At 34.1% G+C, this 23,989-nt stretch overlaps 1 long non-coding RNA gene across 4 annotated transcripts in view; it reads right to left on the bottom strand.

Annotated features, from left to right (window-relative positions):
- Positions 1–23,989, bottom strand: part of LOC107195979 — a 188,285-nt gene that overhangs the window by 102,999 nt on the left and 61,297 nt on the right. For 3 of the 4 annotated variants that reach the window (XR_003047605.1, XR_001517291.2, XR_001517292.2), the window contains one exon: positions 408–488. The exons of the other annotated variant lie outside the window; for it this stretch is intronic. This is a non-coding gene — a long non-coding RNA (uncharacterized LOC107195979). The remainder of the gene's footprint in view (positions 1–407; positions 489–23,989) is intronic. 4 annotated transcript variants of the gene reach the window in all.

Here is a 23,989-nt window from a genome sequence, read left to right as displayed (position 1 = left end):
AACCTGAGCATCATGCGGTGTCGTACCCGGATGAGCACTGGGAATAATCTGTGTAAGCATTCAGGTTGCCTAATGTGGAATCACCAACATTTCTTGAGTGCTTACGATGTCCTAGACACTGTTCTAGGTGCTTTTCATGAATTCATTTAAAAGAACATTATGAGGTTGACAAAATTATTTTCCCCCTTTTAAGAAAAGGAAATTGAGACAAAAATAAAATAGTTTTCAAAAACATATCCCAGGCCTCACAGTCAATGAACTGGGGTTTTAACCAAATGACTGTTCATTACAAGTCCATGCTCTTAATCACTCTATTGCCTTAATATGTAATGTGAACCTAACATGCAATCACTGCTGTCAATACTGGTTTGGCACTGTTATTAAAAATGAGAAAAAAAATTGCTTACCAAATAAATTTATCATGTTTAGTAGACAAAATTCTTCAAACTTCAAGATCCATGGTGGTACAATGGTTGGTAATCATTGCTCTGTAATGGGAAATTTGACATTTTATGTTCAATCATTAATTTAGTCACTAGGATAACTCTGATATAATGTGAACTTCCCATTATTCACTTTTCCCCAATCATTAATTTACCAATTGCATGCCAAGCACTATTTTAACAGATTCAAATGTAGTGTTATTTTGAAACCACAATGTATTTATAATATATATTTTTATACTCATTAAATATAAAATATGCTCTTAGATTTCTAAGTGTGTACTCTGAAATCACGATTCCTGTACTTGATTCACTTCCAACTTTGTTCTGTGTTACTAATTTATAATTTATTTATGTATAGCTACACACAAAACTGAACTTTCTGAAATATATAAAAGGTCTCATGCATTCTCTGAGAAGATTTAATCCAAATTGAATTAATAAGCATAAAACAAAGAGGAGGAAAAATAACCCCCAAATAATTGTTACTTACTATGGATTTTAGTGCAAAAATTATATAAGATACATAATAATCCTCCCATGTCCTGATATACAATTCTTATAAATCCAATTAGTAAAATTTAAAAACTAAAAAGCTTCTTCTAACTATATCTAATTAGAATGCAATTAGCTACAGTGGATGGTCCATTCCTAATTGTTCAACAGCAGGTTATTCAGTTTATAGATTAACCATCTACTACCATTTTTTTATTTTATGCTTTCTGTTTCCCTTCCTTTAGCCTTGTACCTGTTTATCAACACATGAAGATAAGAGGCTCAAAGAATAGGATTTTGCGGTAGAATTTATTGAAGTACTTTGACTCATTAGAGGTTCTCATGGGGCTTCAATCAGAGGGGAAAAAAAACCAATACAATGAGTTATATTAGGTTTCAGATATCAGAGTGACATGTCCTCCTTTCAATAGTTAGTTTGACTGTATGTGACACCTCTGCAGCTGGAAATATTCTTAGAGATTGTGAATTCCTACCTCCATACTTTACAGGTGATGAAACTAGAGACCAGACAAGGAAGATAATCTGCCCCAGGTTACCCAGTTAGAATGAGAAACTAGGTTTTGCTAATGTCTCAATCAGTTCTTTTCAATCCTCCATACTATTTTTTATCTAGACTCATATTTTCCCAGTACATTTTATTTCTACAATAGTTCATAGTAGTGAGGAATAGAGTAAATTAAAATAAAACAATTATATTAATAATTACAATAAAATTAGTTTGTTCGAATAACAGTTTTGAGTCTTTCCTATTGGTGTGGAATGTATGCATTTAAAAAAATTTTTTTTTTAATTTTTTGTGTTTGTCTTTGTTTTTGTTTCCCTGCACCCATACTAATATTAGGTGTCTTCCCTATTTTCATCTTTACCAATCATCAAAATCTCTCATGCTCTCTCTCCTCCCCCCACATCTCTCCCTCTCTTGATTTTCTTTTGCACTTATCTATGTTAATTTGTAATCACTTCTTGTAAGTTAGGTGAAACAGTCCATTCTCTTTCTAATGCTTTACACATTAGGTAATCAAACTGCTCTACACTAAAATAAAGAATTAGAAGTCAGAAGAATAAGTGGGAGGAGAGGAAGACCACACATTATCGCAGGAACACAGACCTGGCATATAAAGACTAACAAGGGACTTCTAGGCCAATGTCTACCATAGGATTTTTACTTTTTATAACTGTAACAGTATTCTCAAACTTCAGTAAAATCTTCTGCACACAAACACATTGTAAAAAAGATTTTTGTTGTAAAAATTTTTTAAATGCTGAGATTAATGTTTTGGCCAATAGGAATCCCAAGACCATAAGGTATAATGGTGAAATGATCCTGAATAAAGTTATTCAGTGGAGATAAGAGCCAGAGAGGAATAAGAGTGTAAATCAAAAAGAATCTTAAGAAATCTTAGGTACAGCCTTGCCCTTTCCATTTTCTCTAGAAAAAAGGGTTTAAATAAATTGTATCTAGATTTGAAGGGCAAGATGTCTTTAACACACTTTAGTGTTGCCATTTCTTTCAAGAATAACTCATCCTTTAAAAAATTAATTACTGCATCTTTCGAAAGGGAAAAATTAAACACTAAAAGTTTTTTGTTTTGAGCATCAAATAGTGTCAAATAATATCAAAAAATGCAACAGGAGCTCTTCTAAAAGTACAAGTTTTCTGTCAAACAAATTTAACCTGTAATGAGACAAACAAAATAATTACTAAGAGCATTATATCTTTAGAAAACCATTTCTGTCTGTTTGTTCTTGCTAATATTTTAGAGTTGGCAAAACCCAAAAACTGTTTTGGCAACCATTTTTTTTAAAATTTAATATATTTTAAAGCAAAGGTTGTTCTAGGACCTGGTTTATCATCCTGAATTTTTGACATAGATCAGAAAACCTCGTTCTTTTTTTAAAATTTATTATTATTATTATTATTCATTATATAATTTTCAGGTGAGAAAACTTCATTCTTAATGATGACTATTCATGCCTTCATTCTATCTCTCCAGCCACTTACTGCCCATATTCTTAACACACACACACACACACACACACACACACACACACACACACACCTTAATATTTCATCAGAAACTACTCCAGGATCCAGAATATGGCTGAGACAAAGAGTTATCAGAATCTTTCCTTACAGAAAGCTGGATGCTGCAGAAATGACTGGAGTTAAATGTGGTCCAAGAGAATGTGAGGTGGGGCACAAAAGAATCAAATACAGCTCACCTCATATGTCATTCAGATCCACTGAGGCTTTCCATGAAAATTAATCTGTCACAGAATTTTTAAACTCTGACCTGGTCACAATCTCTCCTGCAGACCTAATACAGTAAGAATACAGGAGGGGTAGTGAAACAAGCTTCAGTGGCCACAACTCCAGCTGCCTCCTCCAGCATCCATTGTAAATTTCCATCACTTTTGGTCATCATTTCAGCAGTTCTCAAATGCTTGCCTGGTGGAATGACCCAGATCTTCACCCTTAAGGGAGCTGAGTCCTTAGTGGCTTCACCCTTGTTGGACATTTATAGTTATTGCTGGGCAAGGAAACATCAAGACATCCCACTGAATTTCCTGGATTCTGGACATACTGCTTTGTACTTCTGTTGTGTAGCAGCAACAATAATTCCTCATGGTAACAAATACATAACTCATTTCTTTGCTTGATGACCCACTATCATGAAATATCCAAAGTGACCAGGCAGCAGTCACAGTGTGAAGTTCTGTGACATCCTTATTGTATCACCCTGCATAAGAGCAATCCCATCCCCACTCTTGGGAACCAGGACCTCTAACCCAATAAAGCTATAAACTGGCAATGACAGGAGACTAATTCTGCAAATGGGTCACTGGGAGTGATAGTGACAGGAGCTAGTCTCTCATACCGTTTCCTTCACCTGTATATTCCATTAGAGACAAAGTACCACATATTGATCATTGCTTCAAATGAGATATCTCATTCCAAAGATAGCAGCCAAATCTTATAAGTATGTTCTCATACTGGTGCCTTAGATAACTCTTTAATTAAAGTCATTTCTTCCCTCCAGGCCAGCTGCCCCTGGATAGGTTTGCACATGATCCAGGAGAATCCCAAGGTCATATACATGTTGTTGCATTTCCTTGCCCCCAAAACGGGACATTTGATCTAAGGTACTGCTGTGAAAAAACAATGCTGGTAAATTTGGCATTCTGAAAGCCCTCAGATGGTGATTCCGAAAGAGGCATTTTGGGCAAAGAAAGCAAGCCCAGATCTAGAGTTTACTTCAATTCTGGTAAAGAACTATTTCCCTGCCAAAGTAGAGAGTTCAGTGTAATCAAACTGCAATCAAGTGGCTGGCTGGACTCCTCACAAAAGTAGTCTCAGCATTGGTCTCTGCTGCAGGCAGGTTGGGCATTGAATGGTGGCAGTATTTATGCCAGCCAGAGCCCCTCTATTTCTGCCACTATTGCCATGTCATTTATAGGATAAGAATTGGGTAGCCAACGACAGAGGCTATCTTACCTATACTGGATGAGTCATGATAATCGACTGGTTGTTCAAGAGCCTTTTGTTTGTGCTCTCTTGTGAGCATCGCCTTAAGACACAAAAGATCTACACGTTTTGTGCCTGTTCCCACTTACTCATTAACGCACCTCTTCACTAATTTCCTTGTCTCCAGTTTTCCAGTTCTGCTCCTTTCAGGTTCCTAACCAATTAGCTATTCACTACTACCCAAGAGTCCATATATATTTTATATCTCCATAAAATACGAACAATCCAGGGCACTGCTTGCAGTTCTGTCATCTTGGTAGATCTCCCTCCATTACCATCCTTAAGTCCATCCCTAAGTGGTGCTGTTGTATGGCAGCACTCCATTTATGACAAGGACCAAGATATTAAGCCAACCCATCTGGGAACCAAGCCTAAGTTTTTTCTTCCTCTTCCTGTTGGTCATAGGAAACCCCCCATGAGACCAGAGCTATGAACTGAGGCACTACATAGAGGCAGATAACGATGGACTCTGAGTCAGATATTAAATGTAATTTAAATGTGGATTCTGGGCCAGTTTGAGGCTCATGGTAAATGTATCATTTTCATCATAAGAGAAATCACTGCTGTACCCACTTAACCTGGTAATATGCAAAACACGATGGACATCATCAGAGTCATGATGTCCCACAGTCAAGTGCTTGGGCTCTACTAGGATCCGGTAACACTGAAATAGCCATGTTTCTAACAGCTAGTGTTTTTATTTTGTAGAATACATGATCTTGCTCCAGAACCTTAGGGACATTACTCTAGGGATTCATCACAGATTTCTCTAACATCACTGAATGTGAAATCTCTATAAACTCTTTGTCCCGGAGACTTTTGATTTTTACAACATTCTCTGATTTGACAGTTTGCCAGCTAGAGCCTGTTATTATATTTTTCAAGACTTTTGAAGCAATGAATAAAATCCAGCTTACTTCTCAAGCATTATGGTTACTATTGCTTCTCTACCTTTCAAACTAACACGTAAGTTAATGTCCTTCCATCGACTGTACTTTACCTTAATCTACCATTGTTAAGAGTAATTGTGCTGCTCCTGCACGCCATTGTTCACCCCCCACTTACTGCCAATAGCAACGCTCTTACCGCCATCTGAACTGTGAATGATCCAGTTCCTAAGCATCTGCCTGAATTCTAAGGCCATTTCTCAGACCAACCAAAAAGTTTATATACAGGTGGTCCATTTTAGGAATTGATCCTAGAAAACAGGTGAAGAGGACTAGAGAAAGTAAATCAGGAAAAAGGAAAAAAGCTAATCTAGTGTTACAATATCCAGCTGGTTACAACTGATGGCAGTTGGGCCTCAAAAGCTGAGATTTTTTTGAAGAAAGCCATGAGTCCTGCACCTGTGAGACAGAAAGCTGACCTTTAGCCACTGACTCCCATATCCCACAGGTTGTGGGTTGACCCCATGGGATACTAACTACCTTCTACTTACTTGTTGGGCATACATGATTGCAAACAGCCCAGGCTCTGGTATCAGAGGAGCACCAGAGAAGAAAGTGAGATATACACAGTGCAATGAGGCCACATACAAGCAGAAAATTCGTGCAAAGCTGGTTGCATGAACAATGGCTAAAGCAAAAGATGGATTAAAAGGATAGGACACCAAGCACAAGAGATTTCCTATGCAGACAATTCCAAGGTTATTTTGTCCTTCATAAGGACTAAGTTACAATTTACCGAGATGGAAAAGACTGCAGAAGCATTTCCACAGACAAGCCTGAACTTCAGAGTGGAGATCGAGATTGGCAAATTAAATTTGGGAGTTGGCCATATAGATGGTATTTAAAGACTAGATAAGAACATCAAAGGAATGAGTGTAGATAAGGAAGAGATCTAAGGACTAAGTCTTGTGACAGTACAATGTTAAGAACTGAAGAAAATGAAGAAAGACCAAATAAGGAAATTGAGAAGTGGTGAGTTTAGAAGAAAGTCAAATTGTGTGTTTCTAGAAGATGAATGTAAAGGTGTTTCAAAGAAGAGAGAGGAATCGATTATGTCAAATGCTGGATATATGTCAAGTAAGACAAGAATTGAGAATTTAACATTTAGATTTAGCAATATGGAGGTCATTGGTGACTCTTTCAAGTAGATTTTAAGTTTACCACTGTGGGGTGGTGGGGAGCAAATGCCTGATTATAATGGGAAGAGAAAAATAGAAAAAGGGAAAGTAAAGACACAAGTACTAAAAACTCTTCAGAGTTTTAACTGAAGGAGAGATAAGGAATATAAATAAGAATAGAGAGTACAGGGGAATAAAGCAGTAGCTGGAGGAGAAAGAGTCAAAAGAGATTTATTTGTTTTAAGATAGAAGAAATAATGTCATTTTATATGCTGAGGAGAATGATCCAATGAAGAGGAAGAGTTGATGATGCCAAAGAGAGAGGGGAGAATTACTGAGATTCAACATCACAGAGTAAGTAAACAGAAATAACATCTGTATTAATGTTCTGTAATAACAAATTGACACAAGCGGGCAGCTTGAAACAACACAAATGGGTTATCTCAAGGTTTGTGTAGGTTTGGCTGATTCCTCTACTCAGAGTATCACAAAGCCAAAATTAAGGCATTGGCCAGCCTGGTCTTTTGTATGGAGGCTGTGGGGGAGAATCCACTTCCGAGCTCATTCAGGAAGTTGGCAGAATTAAGTTCTTTGTGGTTGTACGGCCGAGGTCCCCATTTCATTACTGGCTGACTGCCAGGAGACTCTTAGCTCCGTAAGGTCACCTGCCTTCCTTGTCAAGTTGCACCCTCCAAGTTAATCAACAACCACACACAGACTCCTTCTCAGGCATCCAGTCTCACTGACTTTTCTTTCGCCACATCTCTCCTGCTTTCCAGTAGAGAAAGGTCTCATGTATCTAGATTGAGCTCACCTGGGTGGTCCAGGATAAGCTCCCTATTTTAAAGTCTATAACCTTAATTATATCTGTAAAATCACTTCTTGCCATATAACATAAAATAGTCACAGGTTCCAGGGACTAGGGAATAAATATTTTTTGAGGATGGGGTGCAAGTGTTTTCTGCTCTACCTACCACAGGAACTACTCAATTGGTTTTAGATAGGATGCAGAGTAAAATATGCAGGTATACTGTAGAGATGGTAAGTGGAGGTATATAGACTGGAAGCTGGAAGTTGGTAACTGCTCCTGTTTATTCAATGACATGGGAAGCAAGGTTATCAGGTAAGTGTAAAGCTTGGGGTGGAGGTGCTGGAGTTTGGAAAAGAGAGAAACTATGAAATAAGAGTGGGGAAATGAATGGACTAGATGTACTATCATTTCCAGGCAAAATAAAGGATTTAGTTGATGTTCATCTAAGAAATTAAAGAGAGAGTAGTCAGACCAGTGGTTATTGAGTCTGAGAACAGTAGAAATTGAAAAGAGAGGATCTAAATGGAAAGAGATATTACAAACTTTGATGACTGAATGAATAGGTAAGGAAAGGGAAAGGAAGAAATCCTATCTAGGGGATAGGTATAATTTCATAAAAATAAGGAACATTTGATAGAAATAATGAAGTTGGAGGCACGGAAGAACTCTCATAGGAATAACAAATACATTAACAACTAAATAATAGAATACAAGCTACTAGAATTATGAGTAGAATATATGTATTGTGTAAGAGAGGTAGTTGATGAGTTGCTAAAAATTGGGTTAACTGATTCCTTTTATCTGGATCTTCCAGCAAATGCCATTTACACACTTAGTAGTAAAAAGTAGTAAAAAAAAAGAAAAGTTATTTTTTACTTAAATTCCTAATTGCTCTATGATTGTGTTACTATAGTTCTTGTTTACTATTCATGTACCAACTTGAAAAAACAGGTACACACAACACAAACACACACACTGAAAAAGTGTATAAAAATTCGTACATAAGGAGCATAAATATGTTAATATAAACAAAGTATACTACCAATATAACCTGTGTTGAAGTGATAAAGATTCAATTTCAATTCAAGTTATACCACCACCATTTCAGAAAGACAAGAACAATATATTTTTATATACACTGCAAAGTAATGGCTTTAAATAAAATGTTAACTCATAGTAATAAACTTTATTATTTCACATGAATAAAAAGGAGGCATTATAATTTTTAAAATAAATAATTTAAGTTATTCATTCAAACAACAAATGAGGGAGATAAAATTCAATGGAATTCTAAGATTATTTTAATGTTATTTTGTTAATTTTACACATTAAAAACAAAATTAGAAACTAGCTAGTCTATCCTCACTTCAATTTTGCAGAGGAAATTACTGACCAGTAGAACACAAGTCAAGACGTTTTACCAGTTTCAAAATTTACCATCTTTTCTGAACTAAATTCCTATGTTCCAGCTTCTTGCATTATCAACCCCTACCACTTGTACTGATTGAATAGATAGTATTGACCAAAACTGAGTGCTTAGACTTACTTTTTCACTCCCACCCCGCCGCCAGGCCCCGTCAGTTCTCTCTTTGCCTAAAGACATAGGGAAAAAGAACATTGCGAGATTTCCATATCTCAAAACATTGCACAAAGAGATTCAAACACTCCATTATGAAATACATAAGAGTGTTAGATGAAATATCTATACTACCCTTATGAACAAATGGTTGAGCTTAGAAAAAAATAAGAAAATTCTTGTAAGATCAGAAATGAAGTTAGAAAAAGATTCCTAGAAGATAAACAAGTAACTAAGCCAAAGTTGACCTGGGCATACCTACTAGCTTCAGGTGGCCTGGAACTTTGGTTTCATTTCTGCAAAGGGTCCGAGATCCCTGCTTAAACCTAGGATCCAGTAGCATTAATGATAGGATAAAAGAAGGGGTGGACAGAAAGCCACTTTGCTGAGGCAGACAAAAATCAATTCATAAAACAAAATTGCAAAGAACCATAATACAAACTATATTTTCTAACCACAATTTAATAAAGATAGAAAATAGTAACAATAACATAAAAAATATTGAAACTCAATAAGCATTTGGAATTTGAGACCTGATATGGTTTCTTCTGAATGACTGCTCCAATCTTCATGAGAACAAAATTTGCTAAATTCTGCACCTAAAATTTATATGCACTGATTATAGTCTGTAAATCCGTTATGAAGTTACTGGCTCTGTTGGCTCTGCTTGCACTTCTGTATGTCCTCATGATTCTTTATCTGGGGACTCATTTGTGCAATACTATAAATATTTTTCAAAAAAATAAAAATTAATGTTTTGAGCTAGGAGTCTTGATATTTTTAGAAAAGAGAGAGAGCAAGAACAAGCATGTAGCATTAAATAAAAGAGGTCCTTATGGTTTATTTACTCAAATACACTTCCTCCTCCACCAACCTCCTGTTATAAGTAATTTCCTCCAGTTATTCATAGAAGTTTCTCTGAAGTTCGTTATAAATTGTCTTACCACCATAGACCTTGAAAGACTATACTGCATTGTTAAGCTCCACTCAACAGAGAAGACCCCCACCTGTAAACACTATAAAAAGAAATTACTATTTTCTGTAAACACATTCACGTTTTTTCATTTCAGCAGTTATTCAGTCACCCCAACCCATGGGGCCAGTTATATTCATTTATTCATTTATTGCACAAATATTGAATGATATAAATTATGTGTTGGGTACCACTAGCCATTAAGGATACAGTGATGAAAAAGACACACATACTCCTAGTTTAGAGCTTGCTTTGCAGCGAAGACACATTATACATAATATGTGTTAAATATTTATTCAATTACATAAATGCAATAAATCTGTTCATAAAATTGACTTCATTTCAAGAAAAATTACAATATAGAAAAATGGTACATGCATTTTATTAAAGCTTCCTCAAAATCTGTTTTTACAAAAAGCTAACAAATTGCTTTTGTAGAGATGTAACAGATAGCCTTTTGATTTCATAATATATAATTACGTAGAATAAAACTGGAAACCTTTACTTGCTTAGCACGAATGGAGAAAAGGCTTCCTTTAAAGAACACACTCTACAACAGGCTTTTGAAATATGATCAGCTAACTTTATAACTAAAAATGAAGTACCCAGAAAAACAAATGATCCATTCTACTCAAAAACGTATTGTACACTTGTGACAGTTGTTATATCGTAGTATAATCCCCCTAGAGAAAACTATGAAGATTTCCCACCCTCCCCCCACCAAGAAAAAGTTAATTTGCACATACTAGTTATTCAACTATGACCTATTTGTATAGCATAATTCCCAAGATATTCAACCCACAAATGTGCCCACTTGTTGGACCTCCTGATTGGAGCCACTCTTTTCAGACTTAAAGAGGAAAATCCTCTGAGGGGTTATGTAGGAGAGAGGGAGACAGAATCTAATCCTTCACAGCACACTGGCTGCCTGCCAAAGTGCTCCAGAGGAATTCAGGAGCCCAGAGCCCGGAACGCAACGCAGCCCCATCTGGAGAGGTTGTCTGACGAGACAGAGAGAGAGAGAGAGAGAGAGAGAGAGAGAGAGAGAGAGAGAGAGAATCATGGAAGCTGCTACTGCTGCTCCATACAGCACTCCCGAGAGACGTGGGAATACAGCGTGAATGGCAAGTACCAACTCTCCATCTTGACTGCAGCACTCCTGGCTTAGACACTATAAGAGAGGGAGATGAAAAATGGTTTGTCTTTTCCACAGCAAAATAAGAAAATGATTTGTCTTAATTATTTTTAGATTGCAATATGTTGCCTCATATGTCAAATGTACATTAAAGAGCAATTAGCTTAAATGTCAGCATTAAACGATTCACTACTTAGCATTTCAGAAACAAAAGCAAAAATAATGAAACCAAATATCGGTGTACCCAATCTGAAAAGTATATAACAATATACTCTTCTTTCTGCTTTAAATTTGGAATAAAGCTGTCTTAACTCCTATCCAGGAGATAGTAACCACAAAAATAAACAAAACAAAATTCAAAAAACAGTCACAAGAGTCAGTAAACTAAGGCCCTTAAGCCAAATCTGGCCTGCCACCTGCTTTTGTGTATGTTTTATTGGAACATAGCCACACCTATTTATCTGTATATTATAAATGCTTTCAGGCTGTAATGGCAAAGTTGAATAGTTGCAACAGAGAACATAAACCTAAAATATTTACCATCCGGACCTTTACAGAAAAAATTTGCTGACCCCTGGTTTATACAGGGTGTATAATTCTACAAGGAGCATCCTTTGTGCAGATGCCCAAGTATTGCATAGAGAGGAGTATGAAGACCTATGGAGAGCCCCTTGAGTATTTGGCAGAATACTGATCAGTGACCACACCACCTAAAATGAGAGCAAAAACATTAGCAGGATTAGAGGGAACAGTGTCAGGCTCTCACACAGAGTGAGGAATAGTTTTTATTCCTGCCAGCCATATTGGAAAACATCAAAATTCTATCTAAGCCGTCTAGTAGAATATTTAGAAAGGCATTGCCTTAGTGAAGTAGAGGGGATATTTTTAAGTTTTTCTTTTTGCAAAAGATAAGATTAGTGAACTTTAAGACAAATAAGCAGGAATTATTAAAAATTAAAATCAAAAAGAAAAAAATTAAGTGAAAAACCATGGGCAAACTGTGGAACAATATCAAAAAGCCTAATGTATGTTTCACTGGAGTCTTAAAGGAAAAGAGTGAAAAGTAGAGAAGTATTTTAAGAAATAATGGCCAAATATTTCAAAATTCGATTAAAACTATAAAACCACAGATTTTAGAAGTTCAACAAATCCAAGCTCAAGAAACACAAAGAAAACTATTCCAAGGTTATCTAGTCTCACCATTTCTATTCAGCATTATACTAGAGGTTCTAGCCAGTGCAATAATGCAAGAAACAGAAATAAAATGCATTCAAATTGGAAAGGAAAAAGTAAAACTCTTTATTCACAAATGACAAAATTGTCTATGTGGAAAATTCAACGAAAACCACAAAAAAGCCACTAGAACTAATAAATTATCTTAGCGATGTTGCAGGATACAAGATCAATATAGAAAAATCAACTTCATTTCTATTGACTAGCCATGAACAATGACACTGAAATTTAACAAGCAATGCCATTAACAATAGCATCAGAAATATGAAATACCTAGCTATAAACACCTGTACACTGAAAACTACAAAACATTTCTGAGAAAATTTTTTTAAAAACCTAAATAACGGAAAAAAATGTATTGTTTTATGGGTCAAAAGACTCAATAACTAGATTTAAATTATCTCTAAAGAGAGCTATAGATTCAATATATCTGAAAAAAATTCCGGTAGGCGTTTTTGTAGAAATTTACAAGCTGATGCAAAAGTTGATGTTGAAATTCAAAGCACCTAGAATAATCAAAATAACTTTGAAGAAGAAGAACAAAACTGAATGATTTACACTAATTTCAAGACTTCCTTAAAGCTATTTTCAGGTACTGTGTTATTGGTATCAAAATAGATAAATAGATCAATGGAATAGAATAAAATTTAAAAATAGACTTCAACATAGACAGTAAATTTTAGAAAAAGATGCAAAGACAATACAGTGGTAAAAGATAGTCTTTTCAATAAATGGTGCCAGAAAAATTGTAATATTAATATGCAACAAAATAAACTGATTCATATCTTGCATTATATATATACCTATATACATATACATATTAACTCAAAATGGATCATAGACCTACATGTAAAACCTAAAATTACAAACTCCTGGAAGAAACATAAGAGAAGATCTTTGAGACCTTAGACTAGGTAAAAAATTTTTAGACACAACACATAAAAAAGAAAAAAAAATTGACAAATTTGGCCACATCAAAATTAAAAACTTCTGCTCTTTGAATGGTACGAAAATAAAAAGACAATCCACAAACTAGAAAAAATATTTTGCAAAGCCTATATCTAATAAAGTACATGTATCTAAATTATTATTTCTCAAAACTCAGCAGAAAAACAAACAACTAAATTAAAAAATGGGCAAAAGTTTTAATAGCCAATTCACTAAAGAAGATGTACAAATGACAAATAAGCATATGAATAAAACCCCAACATCATTAGTCATTAGGGAAGTGCACATTAAAACCACAATGAGATACTAAATCACACCACTTAGAATGGATAAAATTTAAAAGACTGACCATACCGAGTGATGGTGAGGATATGAAGGAACTGGAAATTATACATGACTAGCGGAAGTATAAAATGAATTGTACAACTACTTTGGACAACATTTTCGCAGTTTTTTAAAGAAGTTAAACATATATATGCCATATAATCCAGCCATTTCACTCCTTGGTATTTACCCCAGAGAAATGAAAACATACAATCATACAAAAACTTGTGCATAGATGTTCATAGCAACTTTGTTTAACAGACTTGATATTTTTAAAGCAATTTTAGGTTCAGAGCAGTATTGAAGGGAAGGTACAGAGATTTCCCACATACCTTGTGCCCCCACACATGCATAGCCACCCCCATTATCAACTTTCTCATCGAGAGTGATATATTTGTTACAATTTGATGAACTTACATTGACATATTATTATCACCCAAAGTTCATTGTCAGAATTAGGGTTCTCTTAATGTCATACATTCTATGTGTTTGTAGAGACAGGTATCCAAGATTATAGAATTATACAGAGTAGTTTCATTGCCCTAAAATCCCTCTATGCTTCACCTATTATCTCTCCTTTCTGCATCTTAATTTTTAATATTCCCAAAATGCAAACAAACCAAGTGTCTATCAACAGGTCAATGGATAAACAAACTGTGGTATATCTATACGATAGAAGACCAACAGTAACAAAAATTAGTGTCCTGATATATTCAACAATAAGTACTAACCTAACATCTGTATACTTAGTGAAAGAATCCACACAAATAAGAGTACATACCTCACAATTCCATTATATAAAACGCTAGAAAACACAAACTAATCTTTAGTGACAGATCCAAGATCAATGGTTGCCTGGGGAAGAAAGAACCAAAGAGTACAGGAGAGAGTGACTACAAAGAAATGGAAGACTTTTTTGTGGATAATGCATATGTACATATCTTGATTGTGATGGTGCTTCCGTGGTTATATACATACATCATAATGTATCAAATTGTACACTTTAAATATGTGCATTGATGATAGCAATTGTACCTCATTAAAGCTGCCCTAAAAAAGAATATGTAAAGATCTACATTACAAAATGAATTTGTTTTGGAGCCATGTCAATCTTAATAAATTAATATTCATTGAGCTCTTATTTTTTTTCCAGGAAGTTTACAAACATCATTATATTTAATCATTGTAATACAGCATATGAGATAGGTACTGTTGTCCTCATCTGATAAGAAAACGAGGCTCGGGATGGTTAAATTCCTTATTGTCATGCTACTGTGTGGTAGCAATTTGATTTCGAACTCAAAAGCCAAAGATACTCTCTCAATACACTTTGCTTCACAAATAATTCTCCTTTAATAAACAATTATTAAATAATATTAATATAGTATATATCCTGAAATGTGCTAATGTCTCAAATGATACAAGGTAAATTCAAATTTCAACATTTATAATTCAAGCAAACTTCTTAGAAATTTATCATGATATAGAAGTCTTCCATGTATCAGGGTGCTAGAAAGAAATTTGCTAATAAGTATGGCTATTTAGAAAAGGAATGGCTATCATATGGGGCAACAAATTAGTTTTATTTCTCTGTAAGACTTTAAGTAGCATAACGCAACAAGATATCCATATGCAAAAAAATGAAGTTGGACCCCTATTTCACACCATATGCAAAAATTAACTCAAACTGAGTCAAACCTAAATGTAAGAGCAAACAAAACTATAAAACACTTCAAAGAAAACATGGGGTAAATATTCATGACCTTAGAGTTGGCATTGGATCCTTAGATACAACACCAACTCGAGCTTACGTCATAGAAATATTTATCACAATCAAAGGTCCTATGTGTAGCAAGATGCTAGGAAGAAATGTGATGATATTTACAGCTATTTGGAAAAGGAATAGGCTGCCTTGTGAGGCAAGAAGTTTATTTTCTTTTTTTAAAAATTAGTAAAACTATTCAAAACTTTGTATTATATTCTGAGTTCTTTGTATTATATTCTAATCTCTGAGTTCTAAAGGTTTCAAACTAGAAAATAATACCATCCCTTTCTACTTTTTCTTTCTCTGGACCAATCTGCCACATCAGTTGTAGGAAAACAAACAATTGAAATTTTGAGCCAAGTAAGTACTAGCTTCCAAATTATAGGAAATTTGCAAAACACCCCTGTGTTTGTTCATTTTATTTAAAAAATGAAATTTTCTAGAAACTCAGTATTGTCACATCATCTAGCCTAATAAAACTCTAAACATTTCCTTAGTTGAGAATTTTACAAGAGAACAAAAATTGTTTTGTTTTTCTACTTCACGAGGAAAAAGAAAGGAGAGAATAAAAACAAAATATTTAATTGCCACTCTTTAGTGTTCTCTACTTAAGTAGACATAAAATCGCTTGAAAGAAGACTTTTTTCTCATTCAATTCTATGGTTATAATCGCTATTTAGACTCAGCAATATTTATTTACATTGTGACAACCTCCCGGAATACAAGGCCACTGATTACTTTGGCTAGAGATCTAAATCCTAGAAAATATTCCACGAGAATGTCTCATTAACTCACAGATTAAATCAAAGATGTCTAATAGGGTCTTCAACCTCTTTTACTTTTAGTTTATTCCAAACTTTGTCTTTTAATCTTGAATGATATTACTGGACATGGCTATTTCTGGCAATAATCATGTTCTGTCTATTGATATATTCTCAACAGAACCTAAAATACCACATTTCTCGTAATAAACATTGCATACATTTATATTAAACAAATATATGAGTGCACAAACAAGTTTATATGTTTTGTGACACATATAGATAGAGATAGACATAGTGCTAGAGTAGTAATATGTATAGTTCTGAAAATGGAGACAGATTCAGGTGTACATCTGAATACAGCTACCAATACAGTTGCTAATTAAAAGATACTACAAATACAGATGAGGATTTATATGTGTTTCTTAAAGTGAAAGGAAATTTAGAGATCTCAAAGTCAGCCTTTCATCAAATGTAGGAATTCCTTCTTCAGTATCCTCAACTTTGGCTTGAACACTTCCAATGACAGAACAAGTATTTCAAAACCACTGTTCTTTTCTATGACAACTGAAATTTATAAAAAGTTAATCATTATAGTGAGGTTGAAATCTGCTTCATATTTTCTACCCAATGGCCTTAGATCAATCATCTGTAGCTAAAATGTCCATTCTTTTATGGGTAGAGGAAGGAAGAGGCAGTCTAGTGGAAGAAAAGCATTTTTTAAAAACCAAGTTGCGCAATGAAATAACCATTGGATAAACCATTGGATTAATAGGTTATGAACTAATCTGAGGAGGTGCTTTCTGAGAATAATGACATTAAGCTGCATGTGCCACTTTCTGAGCTCAGGACCTCATCTACAAAATAAAATGACTTAAACAGTTCAAGGGTTATAGGCTAAGATGCTTTCAAGAGACAAAGAGGAAACGTCAGTGAACAAAAGATAACAGGGTAAACTGGAGACTGTGTTGAAATGAAAACTACTACCCTTCTAATGACATTCATATTCAATTTAAAAATCATCCTCCTGAGAGCCCAAACAGACACATCCACACCATCCGGCCCTCAGGCTGCTAGTTTCCTCCCTTGAACTAGATAACTTCAACCTATCTGTCAGGTTGCTTCCACCTATAACAACTACAACTTTAGAGTTAACTGATCTCTCACAGCATTGGTCTTCTCTGAGCATCCTGCTATTTGCAGTCTACTTGCACTTGTGTTAGCTTTCTGAAACATGGTAAAATTTGTATGTTATCTATTCTTTTTGCTTTTGTGCACTTCACCATTCTGGCTCACTTCTTATGGCATGCTGTTCCTATACTCAAGCCTGTCATTGATATGTAAATTAAATGTTTTTATTTGTTTAAAATAGTTGTTGTACACAGCAAATAACACTGGACTTTAGGGAATTAAAAAATACAAGGTCCTTCTCTGTCCCTTAGCAGATTGATCTTTTGCAAGAGATTTAATTTTTTGGGCCCTAGTTTTCTAATTTATAAAATAGAAAGGTTGATGTACATCTTGCTTAATTCATAGAATTGCTGTGAGAATACAAATTAAGATACTGTATTTACTTTGTATAATATAAAGATTATACAATGCAGTATACAATTAAAATTAATTTACTTGACCTCTGTTTCTGAGATGTAATAGGTTGTGAAAGACCATTGCTTCTATTGTAAAAGTAGAAAGAGAGAGATACGTTTAAAAATATTATGTTCATACAGACATCAGAGAGCTAGAATAGGGCCCAATCAGAGATAATTATCATGAAAAAAAGAAACCAGAAAAGCACTTAGCAGTTGTATAGTGCCAGAGGACAAATTGGAAACTTGAGGAGCCACAAATACACTGTTTTTTTTTTTTTTACCTGATGGGCTATTTGTTGAGTTCTGAGGTTTTGCAGAGGTTTTGCCGTGGAGCTAGACCTAAGCATCCAAAAGGAGAAATGATATTTCCTGCAATTTCACCAGGCTTAGGAGACACACACGCCAGGGGAGAGGACTGCTTCAAGCACGTGATCAATACCCAGAAGGTAATTGGCAACACAAAGATGAATTTTTCTCCAAAATATTTTAACTCAGTCATTTTGCCTGGAACTATAATCCTCAACTAAAAGTCTCTAACTGAAAATCATCCATTCGTAACATCATGAAAGGCTTTTGTTATTCCACTTGTAGTTGGCTTGGTCTGGATCTGTAAGAATTTGTTGACATTATGTCAAAAGTTCTTCATATCAGGGATAGATATCCCTTTACAGGGTCAAAATTCACTTATTCATTTGTATATAACAAGATAGTTAAACTTGAATTGCTTGCAAACTACAGCAACTTAATTATATATTAGATATAGATAGCTATAGCTAAAAAAAAAAAAAGCATAGTAGAGTGATAGCTGCCCTATGTCCATGTACTTGTTTTTTCAGGAAAAAAAAAATGTCATACATTTCAAAAAATGCACTGTATCTTTAATTGAAAATATATCTGTGCTTCCACAAAAACAGATACACAGAATATCCTCAAACTTAATGAGTATATGAGCCATTTTTCATTACACTGCTCCTAAACCTTGCTGCTTCAGTTGGTAACATTCTAGGGTAGAACAAAATGTAAATAAGTGTAAGGATGACTAGACTGCATCATGTACTGTGGAATCTGTATTCTATTAGCAGGGTCATTGCCAGGATTTTTGTAATTAAAATTCTATTGACCCATCTCTTTTTCTTCCAAAGCTGAGGAAGATTATTTACTGGGTCATACATTTAAAGGTCATCAACTCTAAGACTGCACAAATAAGCAGAGAGTTGCCAGAAATCCCCTCAAAACAAGCATTGCCACGATGAAGTTAGAAGCACACAAGCAAGAATGAGTTCTGAGGACGTGTTCCATATTTATAGTTTTATCATTACATAAAAATACTTTTTTGCATCCAAATTCAAGTTTGTGCTGAAATAATTTAAAGGCCATCTCTACGAGTATGTAAATATAATTAACAAACACGCAGCTGTCCATCACTGTGTAACCTGTGTTGCTTTTTTTTTCCTCATTACAAAAACTGTAGCTTAGGAACTGACTGCCAAATACCTAGTTCTTCACTGTAGCCAGTACAGGGATAAATCCATGGAAAATCCATTTCTTAATCTGTCTCCCACCAGCAGGTTCATCGGCAGATTTTATAAACAGCAGTTGTAAACTTGTTTACCTATTCCTTGTTTTACTTTGTATGTGAAAGAATCATTTCTCTATGTCCTCAAATCTTAAAGTTTTCAAATGTCAAGCCTAAAAGTCAAGCCTCATTTTAAAGAAAAGAGTTGTAAAATCTTTCCTTGTATTTCAAGTTTAATTTTACCTTGAGCTGGAACACAATATCTATGGACTGTAGAGAAGGCTTCAATACATGACACTTCATAAAACTGAGGAAAGTGCAAATTGTAAGGGTTAGATAATTTGTTGAATGTTTATGACTTATTTTTCAATATTAGAAAAACAAGTTAGATAACCTTTCAGAAAATTTCCTTTATCCTAAAAAGAAAGAGTTTCATATAGCTCTCTAAGTCTCAATTCATTACAACTAATCACAACTTCATATGCATTTTTCTTGCGTGTCCACCATTCAGTTTGCATTAAAATGCAATAAAAAACTATCTTTATTTAGATTCTACCTGATTCATCTGATGACAAAAATTAATCTCAGAAAAATATAAGAAATTATAGATAACATATTGTTTTAAATTTCAGACTGAAATAAATTATCTTTTTCTTTTTGGAACATATTCATTTAGACTTATAAGTTACATTAAAATGTAGTATTTTAAAATTCTTAAGAATGAAGGGCCATCTTTGCAAAGAATGATTATTTTACACAATTGAATGATCTTGTGTTGTAACACAAGGTAATTGCAAACAAATGTAAGCTATATTGAACATATTTATCTTTAATTTCAGACAATGGAATAATTTATCCAGCTTCTTTAAAGTGAGTTGCCAGCTTTAAATGAATTGTGAGGCTTTTGTTGAAATTGTTGTTGTTTGAAGTAACAGGAATACAAAGTTCATGTTTAATGTTACAGTTAATGATTGATTTCTTACCCTGACAAATAAAATCTTTCTCTTTCTCATTTCTCTGGTGTCCAACTTTTTTTTGGTCTTCAGCTGTGAAGTGGTTGCTTTATAAAACCAAGTAAAAATGTACAAGGCCTCCTTGAAGTATTGAACTTCCTTCTGGCAGATTTCTTTTGTTCTGCATAGGACAATCCATTCTTATTCCTCATTAATTCTAATAAACTCAGACAGGTGCTAGCCTTCTCAAAGGATTTGCTTTTAAAATATAACAAAACCTGTTTCTACACATATCAAATGAAGTGGCATAATAAGCTTTCTTTTGTTGAACTCAATTAGTGTGGGGTGGGGGCCAACCTCAACTATTTAGGGGAAGAAAAAAAATATTTTCTTCAGTAGGCAATTAGAGATGGCTTAAAAAAATTAAAATTAAAATTAAATAAGACCCATTGCCTATTTTTATAAATAAAATTTTATTGGAACACAGGCATGTTCATCCATTTACATATTGTCTAAGGCTGCTTTCATGCTATAACAGCATAGGTAAGTAGTTGTAACAGCGACCACGTGACCCTCAAAGCCTAAAATAATACTATCTGGACTTTTACAGAAAACATTTGCCAACTCATGGTCCAAATAAATATCTCAAATTTTTATTTCATTCTTGCCTCCATAGAAGTAGCCAAAAACATGCTAAAATAACTGTTTTGGCAGCCCAAACTAACATTATATCTTTTTGTTGAATTTCTATGAATCTTTATTTTAAAGAAGATACAGAAGCAAATTATTTCAATCAGGACTTATTTTAATGTTCAGGTAAATCCATTGGACTTATTTTGTGATAGCCTCAAAGGGCATATGAAAACACTCTCCCTGTAAATTGCATCTTATTCAGTTAAGGTCATTTGGTGGTTTGATATGTGTGGTTTTCTCTTTAATTGCTGCAAGGGTATAAATTGCAGGTGAATTAAAATTTAAAATTCTGATCATTTTGCAAACTTGTCATTATGAATGCTATAGGCAAGTTAGATTTAGTTATGCCAATGATAGCAAAAAGATACATTATTGCTGCATTATAATGCATAAACAGGTTTTATGTTCTTCTGCATGATATTAGAAACTCAAATTTATGTAGTCACAGAGCTATGATCATCATCTAGTTTTTAAATAAGAAAGCGTTTGGTGATTTATATCACACATAAAGAAGTTTCCTTGTCAAGGTGCTTGCTGATCTATGGCATATAATTTGGATAAACGATACAAACCTTTGATAGGGTCATTAGCAATTATTTGTATTCATGGTTTTTTAAAAAGTGATTTTTTTTTTTGTCGTTGTGAATCTCAGATGGCACTTACTTATTCTCTCTCAACAAATTTTGATTGTTCAGAAAATCCATTTCAAGAGTTTTTACATAAAAACTTTTAAAATTAAAATGTATGTATGAAGATCTAGGCATTGTGCACCAACAGCCGTTAACAGTATAATAAGACAACATACCATAAGTTACAAGTCTCCTAATGAAAAAAATACAACTTCGTCTATGAAGAAGTCTTGCACCCCCCCAAAAAAATTGAACCTGGATCCGATCTACTATCTAGATTCAATTAGCAATTTACAGGAATACAGAGAGCAAAGGAGCATATTAAATTACACTATGGGGATTCAACCCCCAAAAGCCAGACTGGGAAAAACTCTATAAGATAATGACCCAGCGTCCTAACCAAATAAATAAATTTGAAGGATAAATAGTGAGGTGAAGTGGAATCTACACAATGATAAATAGTAGTAGGCAATTGCAATATGAGCCCAGACTCAAACAAATAGTTAAGAATCTACAGATGCTCCTTGATTTACGATGGAGTTATGTCCCAATAAACCCATCATAAGTTGAAAATATCATAGGTCAAAAATTCATTTAATATACCTAACTTACAGAGCATCTTACCCTAGCCTACCTTAAATGTGCTCAAACACTTACTATTAGCCTTGAGTAAAATCATCTAACACAGAGCCTATTTTATAAGCCTTATAAGTGTTGAATATTTTATGTAATTTATTATGCATATTGCTTTTATACATCATAAAGTAGAAAAATCATGTTGAACCATCATAAGTCAGGAACTTCCTGTATTTATGACATTTAAGAGATAATGAGAAATTTAAGCCTGGCTAGATATATAATAAAAGGATTATTGTTAATTTTTAAGAGCTATAAAGGTATTATGGTTTTTAAAAATAGAATTCTCATCTTTAGAGACACATTTTGAAATTTTGTGGATGAAATGATATGTTTAGGATTTGCTTCAAAATAATAAAGAGAAAAATTAATTTAAAAATAAAAGAAAAAATACTGAAAGAAGGGGTAAAAGGAAACAAAATTGTGATGAGATCATAAATATTAACACTGAATAATGGGTATATTGAAATTTATTATTTTGTCTCTACTTTTGTATACATTTGAATTTTTAATAATAAAAAGTTAAAAATATATGTGGGATACAATATAAAATAACATGCCTCTTATGACTAATTTTACTGATTATTAGTGACTAATAAAACAAATAGATGTAAGTAATTTATTTAGGTATAGGATTAATTCTGTTACTAGCTTAAAGAAAAAAATGATTTACTATCTGGTTAGCAGTAATCAACAGAGATTTTAAAAAAACGAACAGCCTCAATAAGTTAATGAAGTTCAAGAAATATAGAATTTGTGTTATCTGCTTGTTTCCAATATGGTTTATATTTTGTTCTTAAAACTCAAAATCCTTGAGCCTGGTCAAGACAGCAGAGAAGGTTAAACGATGTACTTGCCTCCTCTCATGACCACATCAAAATTACAACTACACATTCGAACAAACATTATTGAGAATCACCTGAAATCTAACTGAACAGAAGTCCTACAACTAAGGAAATACAGAAGAAGCCATGACAAGATGGGTAGGAGACACAGAAAAAGCTGGTCTCACACCCACGGGTAACAGCTGAAAATCAGGAGGGACCATCAACGATACAGAGGCAACCAGCCGAATGAGAGAAGATATTTGCGAACAGCCTCTGACAAGGGCCTAATATCCAAAATATGTAAAGAACTCATACAACTTAACAATAAAAAAAAAAAAAAACAATTAAAAAATGGTCAGGAGACCTGAACAGACACTTCTCCCGAGAAGTCATACAAATGGCCAAGAGACATGAAAAGATGTTCAACTTCACTAGCTATTAGAGAAATGCAAATCAAAACCACAATGAGATACTACCTCACACCTGTTGGAATGGCTGTCATCAACAGGACAAGTACTAACAAGTGTTGGAAATGTTATGGGGAAAAAGGAACCCTCATGCACTGCTAATGGGAATGTAAATTTGTGCAATCATTATGGAAAACAGTGTGGAGGTTCCTCAAAAAACTAAAAATAGAATTACTATATGACCCACCAAACCCCTCTTCTGGGTATTTTGGGTATTTACCCCCAAAAAACTGAAAACATTTATCTACAAAAATATATGCACCCTGATGTTCCTAGCAGCATTATTCACGGTAGCCAGGACATGGAGGCAACCAAAGTGTCCTACGATAGATAATTGGATAAAAATATGGTACAGATATACAATGGAATGTTACTCGGCCATAAGAAAAGACAAAATGCTGCCATTTGCAACAACATGGATGGATCTTGAGATAATCATGCTAAGCAAAATAAGTCTGACAGAAAAAGTTGAAAAACATGATTTCACTCATATGTAGGATATAAAACTGAAAGCAACAAATAAACATGGCAAACAAACAGAGATTCATGAACAGAGACAGTGGTTACCAGAGGGAATGAGGGAGGTAGATAGGGGTAAAAGGA

Source organism: Pteropus alecto, unplaced genomic scaffold (genome assembly GCF_000325575.1).
Source record: "Pteropus alecto unplaced genomic scaffold, ASM32557v1 scaffold24, whole genome shotgun sequence".
Classification (NCBI taxonomy): domain Eukaryota; kingdom Metazoa; phylum Chordata; class Mammalia; order Chiroptera; family Pteropodidae; genus Pteropus; species Pteropus alecto.
Note: the sequence above shows the minus strand (reverse complement) of the source record. Positions and strands in the feature narration are given on the sequence as shown.